Consider the following 13,219-nt stretch of genomic DNA (forward strand, 5'->3'; position numbering starts at 1 on the left):
TGCTAATAGCGCCAGATTTCGCCAAGGAATTTATAGTACAGACAGATGCATCACAGGTGGGACTAGGGGCTGTTATGTCCCAGGAGGTTAACAGAGAAGAGCATCCTGTCATGTATCTAAGTAGGAAACTGAACCCCTGTGAGAGGAATTACTCGATTGTGGAACGGGAATGTCTGGCAATAAAATGGGCCCTAGAGTCCCTAAGGTATTACCTGCTAGGCAGAAAGTTCAGACTCGTCTCAGACCATGCCCCACTGAAGTGGATGAGTCAAAACAAGGGAAATAATGCTAGGGTAACAAGGTGGTTCCTGGCATTACAGGATTTTGACTATGTGGTGGAACACAGGCCAGGCAAATTGCACATCAATGCAGATGCCCTGTCAAGAGTCCATTGTTTGGTTATGGAAGGTGCCAAGCCCCCCGGCTTTAGGCAGAGGGGGGGGGATATGTAAGCATGCAGTGGGTGACATCATAGATGGTAGGTATGTGTCACTGAGGCTGCTACACTCAGTGATGTAAATCCCGGAGGTAAGTAGTGACCAGTGATGGTAGATCACTGAGTTGGTGGTAGCTGGAATTTGGGTCCGGGATTTAGGAGTGACTGAAGAGCTTGGGTGGGAAGGTCACTCCCATACTCCATCTCGGGTGTTACCGCCACACACACAGGTGTGATGGTGATTTTAAAAAGGACACTCTGCCAGAGAGCAGTGTGTGTGGATGGTGGTCTGAGAGGAAGACTACTGAACCCAAACCTCTTGGCAGTGAGGATTTGCTGGGAGAAAAACTGCAGCTGGTGAGAAGCCTGTATCACTGTGTGTTGTTATTTCATTTGGACTGTTCTGTTATTTGAAGAAAGCAAGCCTGTACTGTGCTGTGTGCCTAATAAACCCTGAAAAGAGACTGTTTGAGTGGTCCCGTCTCACAATATATATATATATATATATATATATACAGTAGTTCAGCAGATTATTATTATTATTTGGGACAAATTTCAATACTTTTGGGCATATCTGTGTCTGCGTTTAGGCCGCAACCATATATACAGTAATCCAGCATAGATTTATTTCTATTTGGGACAAATTTCACTAGTTTGGGTGACTTCTGTGCGCGAATTTAGGCCGCAACCATATATACAGTTAGTCACCAGAGAATTATTTCTATTTGGGACAAATTTCACTGGTTTTGGTCACATCTGTGTCTGCGTTTAGGCTGCAACCATATATACAGTAGTTCAGCAGATAATTACAGTATTTCTATTTGAGACAAATTTCTGAATTTTGGGTCTCATGTCTGTGTGAATTTACTCCACAACCATATATACAGTAATTCCACAGAGAATTATTTCTTTTTGGGACAAATTTAACTGTTTTGTTCCAAATATACTGTCCATGTATTGTGGATTCATATGACAAATACTCTATCACATTTGAAAAGAGTGTCTGTTGCACCAATCTAAATAATCTGTGCATAATCTAGTGTCTATATTCTGTTCATTACTTGGGCATATACTGAGTCAAATTTAAAATTTGTGTGTCTAGCGACGAAAGAAATAATCTGTTCAAAATGTAGTGTCCAGAGCGTGTGGCTCTCTGTTTCAAATACAGTACCACATGTGAAAACAGTGTATTATTGTGAGAAGTAAAAAAATTGTGCCACATCTGCTGTGTGTGCATTTCATACATATTACTAACATATAATGTACTTCATCCGCAGACGGTGTATGGTAGTCTGTGACATTATCAGAGCTACATCCCCTGTGTAAAGTGTGCGCATTAAAAAATACCTGTTTTAATTGATTGCCGCGTACACGTACATATCCTACAATACAGTAGGTGTTAGATACTTTTAAGCATATATAACATTTCATATTAAGAAGGCGGCCAGTATGGGACGTGGAAGTGCCCATGATGCTGACAGTTCACGCAGAGGCTTTGGCCCAGGGCTCAATGAAACAGTAAAATAATGTAGATGAGGGCCTATAAAACATTATGAGCGAGGGCAGCCTAAAAAGCATGTTGATATGATGGAGGAGAAGGAGAAGGACGAGAAAAGGAAGATTGAACCATATAACCTTTTTGGTGGTGGCAGAGGTGCATGTGAATACAGTGTATTCAGTACTTTACAAACAACAAATTTAAAGTGCCTTGTTGTTCACCGGCTTTCTTCTGGTGGAGTAGAGAAGTCAGGGGCAATCCAGGCCTTGTTCATTTTTTTAAGAATCGACCTGTCAGCATTTTCAGTTGACAGACGGATGCGCTTATCAGTTATTATGCCCCCAGCAACACTGTATACCCGCTCTGACAAAATGCTGGCGGCAGAGCATCCCAGCACCTCTAAGGCATAGAGTGCAAGTTTGTGCCACGTGTCCAGCTTGGACACCCAATAGTTGTAAGGCACAGAGGTATCACCGAGGACGCTGACACGGTCTGCTATGTACTCCTTCACAATCTTCCACAATGTTTCCCTCCTTGTGACACTAGGCCGCACATCAGGGTGAGGGTGCTGGCAGGGTGTCATGAAACTTTCCCAGGCCTTGTAGAGTGTTGTCCTGCCTCTGTTGAAACTGTGGTGTGTCCCCCTCATCTCCCCTCCTGGGTTGGCCAAGGAACTACGTATTCTGCAACCAGCGTTGTCAGCTGTAAATATTTCTGCAATTACATTCTGTTGTGTTATTATTATAGTTTTTTGTTTGTATTATAGTTGGTATTATAATTGTTATTATGGTTTATGGTTGTAAAATATGTTATTGCTATTTGGTTATTTATGTGTTAATTAACAAGCCCTGCCATTGGTTTACCTCCACTCTCTGCCTCCACTGTTGTCATATGGAAATTTTCTAAGCAATTTTTAAACAAGGACGTTCTGTTATTGCATCGTTTTGCTCGTCCCCTCCACCACAGGAATGAGAGATGAGAAGTTCCCTTTGTAGGGGGGGTCGATAAGGGTGAAAAACCAGTAATCCATGTTGTCTAACATGCGTGTAACGCACGGGTCGCGGGAAATGCAGCCTTACATGAAGTCAGCCATGTGTGCCAGATTTCCAACAGGCAAGACTTCGCCGTCGTCATCAGGAGGATGACTCTCATTCTCCTTATCCTATTCCTCCTCTCCTGCCTATCTATGCAGAACAGATGGAATAAACCTGCTATTGCTACTACGCTCTGTAGCGTAGGCAACATTCTCTTGCTCCTCCTCCTCATCATTCAATTCACACTGAGAAGCCGAACTGATGGTGTTCTGGTTATCACCCTGTGTAATGTCTTCCCCCTATTTCCACCTATTTCCACCTATTCCACATGTGAGGTGTCCGCCTTCATCGTTAGCAGACAGCGTTTCACTAGACACAGAAGTGGTATGGTTCGGCTGATAATAGCGGCCTCACCACTCACCATCGGTGTTTATCCCTTTAAAGTTGCGTAAAACCTCACAGAGGTCAGACATACAAGAGCATGTTGCTGCTGGTATTCCACTTTTGCCCTCTGCTGCTCACAAAGCCTGGACCACATGTAGAACGTAGAGTTCAGTGCGTGCTCACGTCACACAATAGTCGGTTAGTTCGAAAATGCAAGCGCTGCAGCAGCATTGCCAAACCGACGGCAGCTGTAGATGACTTTTGGAAATGGGCACACACACAGCGCACCTTCACCAGTAGCTCAGGAAAAATGGGGGAGGTTGGGAGAACACGTGTCCTAGGCATGGTATAGCTGGATCCCGGATATAAAGGTGGGATCCACATGGGCCATATCAGCATTTGCCCCATGTACAATTTTACCTTCTTCACTGGGCAGAGGTTGTTTTCTGCCCATGTGATTGCCCTGATTCGCTGTGGGCTGGGCCTGTTATGTTCCACGGTTTCATGTTTTTATTGTTATTGTTTGAGTTTGATTTTCAGACTAGGCTGTAAAATAAAATATGTTATAGTTATTTGGTTATTTATGAGTTCTTCAAAAGTTCATGCCATTGGTTTAACTCCACTCTTATTTATTAGGTTTATAGTTTTATTAATGTATATGTTTGGGATGTTTGTTGTGCATTGTACATATATTCTGTATGATTGCCATGTGTTTGAGCTTGCTAAGCTGCCAACAACTTATGGCCATTATCAGACACAGCCAACCTGGTCCCTTATACCCTGCCCCAGCTTTGCGGCGGTGTGCTTTTTGTCACCCAAGCAAATAAATTTCAGCTAAGCCTGTTGCCGCTTCCCCATGAGAATTCAGAGTTTGCAGTGAAGGAGGAGGTGGAGGCAGAGGAGAAGAAGTGGTTGCTGCCACTAATGTAGGTGGTGGCAGAAATTCTGACGGAAGTAGTGCCCTTTCAATCCTTGGCGTCGGTGGCACCTGTGCCATCCCAGGGTCCGACTCGCTAACAGCCTACACAAGGTTCACCTAGTGTGCCGTAACGGAAATGTAGCATCCCTGGCCAAAAGCACTTGTCCATGTGTCCGTCGTTAAGTGGACCTTCCCAATAACTGCGTTGGTCAGGGCACGGGTGATGTTACAGGACACACACACAATTGCTGGTGTAATGCGAGGACGGCACACCGTGAAAAATAGCGGTGGCTGGGGACTGAGTAACGAAAGACGGACGCCGCCATGAGGCTGAGGAAAGCCTCAGTGTCCACAGACCTAGATGGTAACATTTCCATGCCTACAAATTTTGAAAGGTGCACATTTAATGCTATAGCCTGTGGGTGGGTGGTGGGGTATTGGCGCTTACGATCAAAGACCTGGGGACATCTGTATGCTGTGCTTGGACATGGAAAGGGGTGTGCTTGCAGATGGTGCTTGCGAAGGCCCATCTGTGTCTAGGACAGAGGATTTGCCAGCACGTAACACAGGGGAGGAAGAGGAGGCAGTGGTGTGACCAACAGACACTGATTGTGGACCCAGGGGTTCAGCCAAATGATTAGGGTGCTGTGATGCCATGTGGCGGATCATGCTGGTGGGCTTGAGGTTGCTACTGTTCCCACCCCTACTCAATTAGCCTCCAGTGTACAGTGTCTTCCCCCATTATGTTCCCGTGTTTGAGTGTTTATTGTTATGTTTTTAGTTAGTTTATTAATAGGATTTAAAATATGTTATGGTTATTGTTATTTATGAAATGTTGAGTTCTTATTTAGGTATAGCACAGTTACAGTTAGCAAACTCCAATTCTTTTATCGTCCCCACCTTCCTCAATAAAGGCCCAGACTGCGGAACACCTACCCCTTGTCAAGGGAGATATGCACAAGGGGGAACAGTTGCGGGCCTATTTATTGTGGCCCGCCTTCTTCCTTTTGCCACCACACAGCCTCTTCCAACCTGTTGCGGTGCTGTGGATCTCTCCCCCTCTGTCCTGCTGTCCTCGCTTGGCTTTCCACCTTCCCTTGTGTTGACCTAACTAGACCCTACTTATTGACAACTGTGTCTCATCCCCATAATCCACCAAGTGAAACACTAATTGCCATTCCTTCCCCATCATCTTCTTCTGACTTGGAGGCTAAAGAGTTTGGGGATCAGTGCATAAGATGTCCTCTTCAGGGAGGGTCAGCTCACCTGCAGGCCCTCACCTACAATTTTTTATGGGGTCAGCTGACATGGTATATTATTTTCATATATTTATGTTTCAGACTTGGAAGGAAACATAATTTGGTTTCCTTCAGTGGTGAATCTTCCACGCATGTGTTTTTTACAGGATTCAGTTTTTTTTATAGTGGCACAGGGGTAAATATTTCAATGTTTTCTTTTTTTGTTTAATATGTTAGGCTTGACTCAATTTTCTCCTCTCTCCTTTGCAGATACCTTTTCAGGAGATATTACACCTTTTTGCATTTGGGGCCTGGAGGAATTACAATTGTATTCCTTTTTTTCATTGTATGTGCCACTTTCCCTAGATCTTTCTTTGGGGTAAACAATAGAATTCCAAGATAGCAGCTTGTAATTGTTGTACAGTTCCATAATCTAAAGAGGCAACAAATGCTGATCGCCATTCACTGCGCTAACTCTGCTATGTGACGTTCTCTGGAACCCAAAGGAATATTACAATTAGAAATTGGTCATTCTTTCTTGGTAGTCTGTGCAGACCGCCGTTCCCTGCACTAACTCTGCTATGTGACATTCTCTAGAACCCAAAGGAACATTACGATTAGAAATTGGTCATTATTTCTTGGTAGCCTGTGCTGACTGGGTCAATTAACTTCTTAGGTAGTCAGATCAGCAGGCCCTTGCTCCTAATGTTTTTGAGGGTCACCAGCAGGCCATCAATAATTTTTAAAGGGTGTGTATGATGCCCCCCTATTATGTGTAATAAAGGGTGCATTGTAGTGCCAGTTCCTTGTAATTTTTGGCAGCCCTTTCTCTTAGTGCATAGGCTTTATGAGTGGAGGAGTCCCACTACCTGAACAATTGTAGCACCGTGTGAATAAGGCCCTCCTTTATGTGATATACAGGCTGTATCTCTTTTTCCTTGTAATTTTTTTGGCAACACTTACACTGTATATACAATTGAATCTACAGGAAATAATGTTTCCTAACAATTTTTTCTCTAAAAGGGATTTTTTTTTTTTTTTTTTGTGTGGGCAGTTTTTTTTTCTCAGTCTGTTAAAGTGGCGTACAACTTAGACAACATGGTTCCCAGCAGCAACATTGGTGTCCAAGATGCATCCAGACATGGTCCCCCTGCTATTCCTGATCGATTTCAGAGGTGTTTCCATCACTTTTAGACTTTTTCCTATGGTCCAGGCACCCTCCCCTCAACCGAGCAGGGGGTGATTGGTTGCATCCCATTGACTTCTATTATACTCGGGTGCTCCACCGAGTGCACGAATATCGTGATGTGTTCGGACCAAACACCCGAACACTTTGGTGCTCGCTCATCACTAGATACTACTACTGGACACATTGCAATTATCTGCACAAGGGCAATTCCTTGCAATGTGTCCTTTGTTCCCACACCTGAAACACCTGATTTGGTTTCCTGTCCTGTGCGTTTTGTTCTTACTTGCTTTGCAGTGTTTCGCTATATGACCTAAGCCAGCACATGCAAAACATCTGATGTTTGCCCTGCCATTTAGGTCCGTCTACACTGTCATTGTACTCCCTTCTCCTGAACTGTTCCATCCTCAGGGGCCTGTTCCATCCTTTGAGCCTGTTCAGACTAACAGACATTTTTCCCTGACTTTGGGAAAAATAAATATTGTGAAAAGAACTTTCACAATATTTATTTTTCCCAAAGTCAGGGAAAAATGTCTGTTAGTCTGAACAGGCTCAAATTTGGGGAGATCTGGCCTGTCACAGATTAATCTCCCCCTTTTTGCCCTGGACAGGGCAACATTTTTGGAGATTCTGGCCCTGACTTTAAGGAAATAGAAAGGGCCGGCACCATTTCGGAAAAATCTGTGATGACATGTTGCATGCCGATCATCAATTTAGACCTAACAACAACCTCATCCTTCAATTTGGCTACCATCACGTCAGTAGTGGCAGCCCATTCCTTGAAGCCCTAGATCTCATCATATGACTGAGTCAACTGAGCCTCTATTTCCTCCTTCTGCCTCTGCAGCTCTACTAACTGTGACTCTATACTAGCCACCTGCGTATCTCGGTCAACGGTAGACTGTACATTCTCTGCCAGCTGTGCCCACAATGCAGAAACCTGGTTCGGATTACTGGCACGGCACTGGCAATGAATGGTCGGAGAAATAGTCTGTGTTGACCTAGAAACCAGCGCAACTTGCTTTGGCTTGCAGATGCTAACCTCAAATGTATGCACAAGTTTGGCTAGCATCTGAAGCCATTTGGTTGCCTTATTTAATACCGTCCGTTTGTTAACACATAGCTTGTCATAACTACAAGCCTGTGCTAACAAATTGGACCACAGCATTTCTGCTGACTTGTGAGTGGTGGGGAGGATGAGGTTGAATGTACTGTGTTTTGCTAAGTACTGTAGTGTGGAGAAGTCCACACTCACTTTTTGTTGAGAGGCCATCTTCTTTGGTGCTGCTGACTTTTCTTGTCCTTGGTGTGCTGTGCAGAGGAGGTCCTCTATACCAGGAACGCCTTCTCCCCACCAGCTGGGCTTCTTCTGTTCAGCTCCAATTGCGATGGTTCTCTTACAGTGACGGTATGTGACGACTTCTGTGGACACTTGAATGTGTTCAGTGGGCTTGTAAGCAAATTAAAAAATCGTTAAAATCCAAAAATCTAAGGATTTTAGGTTCTCTGCTGTAGATATTGCATTGTGTTTAGTTCTGATTGAAAAAAAAACTTTACCTGTCCGAACTATCAGACCCTGGACGCACAGAATCCAACTGTCCGCGTCTCTTGCCTGACTAGTTCACAGAGTAAGTGATATATTTTCACCAAAACCAAACACAAAAACAAATTCTTAGTAGTGGGCCTGGCTCGCCAATGTAAAAGGAAATATTAATTCTTAATATTTTGGGAGAATATCAATAATTAATATTCATAAATAGGCGGAAATCATCTAATGTTGACTCAGCATATATCATCTAATGTTGACTCACCTATAAAAACTAAATACAAACTACCATTGCCATTGTTGCCATTTACTGAACTAAGTGCGTTATACTACTACTACGGCGGCGACTACAAAGAGACTATACGCTGTGCTTTGAACAATAAAGTATTTATTACACAATAACACATCTACAGTCTATTATTATTGCTATAAATATATATATATATATATATATATATATATATATATACACGCACACCGCAATACATAAACACAATACTAACAACACTATCCTAACTACACTAGCACATTACAATACAATAAATTACACAATTCCACCCCACAAATCTACCTTACTTACACTCACACGTTATATCAGCAGCTCCCACCCATCTGGCTATATACTGTCCCTATGGGGAATAAAGGGTTGCGTTAAAAGAGTGGCACTGCAAAGGTTAATACGATATAGGCCAGTTGTATAGGCAAGGATGTAGCTGTGGGCTACAGGGAAAGGTAGGGGTATCAGGAATGTAAAGGGTTCAGTGGGACAATGCAGGGGTATAGGGGTTACTCAGCCATCCAGGGGTTAATGCTCTTCTCCAGAAGAAGATCTAATTTTCCTGGGGATGAATCTGGCTTGTCCATGGGGCTGACTGATGTCCACTCTTCTCTGTGTGCCTCTGTTTTTCGTCATGAGAGCCCTCCTCCCTAGTCCCAAATGCTGTACTATTTATCTATCATAAGTAGCGGGGAAGGTGTTTTATATAAATTTTTGCTCCCAAAGATTTGCTAGGTCTTATTTTCAGGGATGTCTTATTTTTCCATGAAGAAGAATGGTACAGGGGTATCAGGGTGGGGAGGGGGATCAATTAAAATGGCACAGGGGTATCAGGGTGGGGAGGGGGATCACTTAAAATGGCACAGGGGTATCAGGGTGGGGAGGGGGATCACTTAGGATGGCATAGGGGGATCAGAAGGGGGAATTAAAATGGCACAGGAGAATCAGAGGGGGGGATTACCGTACTATTTTAGTACCCCCTTCTGATCCTCCTGTGTCATTTTGATTCCCCCCTCTGATCCCCCAGTGTCATTTTAAATGATCCCCCTCCCCACCCTGATCCCCCTGTGTCATTTTAAATGATCCCCCTCCCCTGTGCCACTGGACAGTGAATTACCGTATTTAGACGTCCCCCACCCCACCTTCACCAGACATCCCCCGTAAGGGCAGCGCGAGCAGCGGGCAGATAAAAGGTGGCACCTTGTCCTGGCGGCAGCGCGGGCTCTCTGATTTTAAAGAGACCTCTCACCACCTGCGCTGCGGCCAATCAGTGATATGCGTGGCGGCGCCCGTAGGGTCCAGAGGACTCAGACGCCTTATGGTACCGTAGCTTCGGGGGCCTTATGTTCTGGGGTGGCTTTATTATCGGGGAGGCCTTATTTTCGGGGGGTGTCTTATTATTGGGGGGAGGTCTTATTTTCGGGGGGATGCCTTATATTACAGCGAGAGGCAAAACTAGAAGTAGGTCTTATTTTCGGGGGATGTCTTATTTTCGGGGAAACACGGTAGTTGGATGAAGATACATATCCCACTTGGCCATTCAAGACCAATATATATATACATACATATTGTGGGGTTTCGCTCTGGTAGATAGGGTAAGTGGGCGCAATACAGAGCCAAAATACAAGTTCTTAAAACAAAACGTCAGTGTTTATTCACACTTGAGGCAATTGCACAAAACAGCACGTAACTTTGCAGTCTTGGTGTTAATATACACACAATGGAAAGTTCATATAACATAAGTCACCTTGCTGGGAGTTCTGCCTCCAGTAGTCCACAGCAGGCTTTAGGGGGTCTGTTTCCCCAGCATGCAGCTCTCAGCCCTCCAGCACGACACAAAGCCTCAGATCCCAAAAACAGAGATAGATCTCTGCTGATCCCAGCTGCCTATTTAACCACTTCAACCCCGCTAGCTAAAACCCCCTTCATGACCAGGCCACTTTTTACACTTCTGCACTACACTACTTTCACCGTTTATCGCTCGGTCATGCAACTTACCACCCAAATGAATTTTACCTCCTTTTCTTCTCACTAATAGAGCTTTCATTTGGTGGTATTTCATTGCTGCTGACATTCTTACTTTTTTTGTTATTAATCGAAATTTAACGATTTTTTTGCACAAAAATGACATTTTTCACTTTCAGCTGTAAAATTTTGCAAAAAAAACGACATCCATATATAAATTTTTCGCTAAATTTATTGTTCTACATGTCTTTGATAAAAAAAAAAGTTTGGGCAAAAAAAATAAATGGTTTGGGTAAAAGTTATAGCGTTTACAAACTATGGTACAAAAATGTGAATTTCCGCTTTTTGAAGCAGCTCTGACTTTCTGAGCACCTGTCATGTTTCCCGAGGTTCTACAATGCCCAGACAGTAGAAAAACCCCACAAATGACCCCATTTCGGAAAGTAGACACCCTAAGGTATTCTCTGATGGGCATAGTGAGTTCATAGAACTTTTTATTTTTTGTCACAAGTTAGCGGAAAATGTTGATTTTTATTTTATTTTATTTTTTCTCACAAAGTCTCATATTCCACTAACTTGCGACAAAAAATAAAAAATTCTAGGAACTCGCCATGCCCCTCACGCAATACCTTGGGGTGTCTTCTTTCCAAAATGGGGTCACTTGTGGGGTAGTTATACTGCCCTGGCAATTTAGGGGCCCATATGTGTGAGAAGTAGTTTGCAATCAAAATGTGTAAAAAATGGCCTGCGAAATCCGAAAGGTGCACTTTGGAATATGTGCCCCTTTGCCCACCTAGGCTGCAAAAAAGTGTCACACATCTGGTATCGCCATACTCAGGAGAAGTTGGGCAATGTGTTTTGGGGTGTCATTTTACATAATACCAATGCTGGGTGAGAGACATATCTTGGCAAATGACAACTTTTCCAATTTTTTTATACAAAGTTGCCATTTGACCAAGATATTTTTCTCACCCAGCATGGGTATATGTAAAATGACACCCCAAAACACATTCCCCAACTTCTCCTGAGTACGGCGATACCAGATGTGTGACACTTTTTTGCAGCCAAGGTGGGCAAAGGGGCACATATTCCAAAGTGCACCTTTTGGATTTCGCAGGCCATTTTTTACACATTTTGATTGCAAAGTTCTTCTCACACATTTGGGCCCCTAAATTGCCAGGGCAGTATAACTACGCCACAAGTGACCCCATTTTGGAAAGAAGACACCCCAAGGTATTCCGTGAGGGGCATGGCGAGTTCCTAGAATTTTTTATTTTTTGTCGCAAGTTAGTGGAATATGAGACTTTGTAAGGAAAAAAGAAAAAAAAAGAAAAATCATAATTTTCCGCTAACTTGTGACAAAAAATAAAAAATTCTAGGAACTCGCTGTGTCCCTCACAGAATACCTTGGGGTGTCTTCTTTCCAAAATGGGGTCACTTGTGGCGTAGTTATACTGCCCTGGCAATTTAGGGGCCCAAATGTGTGAGAAGTACCTTGCAATCAAAATGTGTAAAAAATGGCCTGCGAAATCCGAAAGGTGCACTTTGGAATGTGTGCCCCTTTGCCCACCTTGGCTGCAAAAAAGTGTCACACATCTGGTATCGCCGTACTCAGGAGAAGTTGGGGAATGTGTTTTGGGGTGTCATTTTACATATATCCATGCTGGGTGAGAGAAATATCTTGGCAAAAGATAACTTTTCCCATTTTTTTATACAAAGTTGGCATTTGACCAAGATATTTTTCTCACCCAGCATGGGTATATGTAAAATGACACCCCAAAACACATTGCCCAACTTCTCCTGAGTACGGCGATACCAGATGTGTGACACTTTTTTGCAGCCTAGATGCGCAAAGGTGCCCAAATTCCTTTTAGGAGGGCATTTTTAGACATTTGGATCCCAGACTTCTTCTCACACTTTCGGGCCCCTAAAAAGCCAGGGCAGTATAAATACCCCACATGTGACCCCACTTTGGAAAGAAGACACCCCAAGGTATTCAATGAGGGGCATGGCGAGTTCATAGAAATATTTTTTTTTTGCATAAGTTAGCGGAAATTGATTTATTTTTTGTTTTTTTTCTCACAAATTCTCACTTTCCGCTAACTTAGGACAAAAATTTCAATCTTTCATGGACTCAATATGCCCCTCACGGAATACCTTGGGGTGTCTTCTTTCCGAAATGGGGTCACATGTGGGGTATTTATACTGCCCTGGCTTTCTAGGGGCCCTAAAGCGTGAGAAGAAGTCTGGAATATAAATGTCTAAAAATGTTTACGCATTTGGATTCCGTGAGGTGTATGGTGAGTTCATGTGTGATTTTATTTTTTGACACAAGTTAGTGGAATATGAGACTTTGTAAGAAAAAACAAACCAAAAAATATATATATTTCCGCTAACGGGCCAAAAAAATGTCTGAATGGAGCCTTACAGGGGGGTGATCAATGACAGGGGGGGTGATCAATGACAGGGGGGTGATCACCCATATAGACTCCCTGATCACCCCCCTGTCATTGATCACCCCCCTGGTAAGGCTCCATTCAGACGTCCGTATGATTTTTATGGATCAATGGATACATGGATTTGATCCGCAAAACACACGCGGACGTCTGAATGGAGCCTTACAGGGGGGTGATCAATGACAGGGGGTGATCAGGGAGTGTATATGGGTGATCACCCCCCTGTCATTGATCACCCCCCTGTAAGGCTCCATTCAGACGTCTGTATGATTTTTACGGA

The 13,219-nt window shown here is 43.5% G+C and overlaps 1 protein-coding gene across 8 annotated transcripts in view; it reads left to right on the top strand.

Moving 5' to 3' along the window:
• The window catches only part of PTPN3 (protein tyrosine phosphatase non-receptor type 3), a 1,297,151-nt gene that overhangs the window by 1,251,431 nt on the left and 32,501 nt on the right, over nt 1-13,219 (top strand). The gene's annotated exons all lie outside the window — the stretch shown is intronic.

Source organism: Bufo gargarizans, chromosome 5, assembly GCF_014858855.1.
Source record: "Bufo gargarizans isolate SCDJY-AF-19 chromosome 5, ASM1485885v1, whole genome shotgun sequence".
In the NCBI taxonomy this organism is placed as follows: Eukaryota; Metazoa; Chordata; class Amphibia; order Anura; family Bufonidae; genus Bufo; species Bufo gargarizans.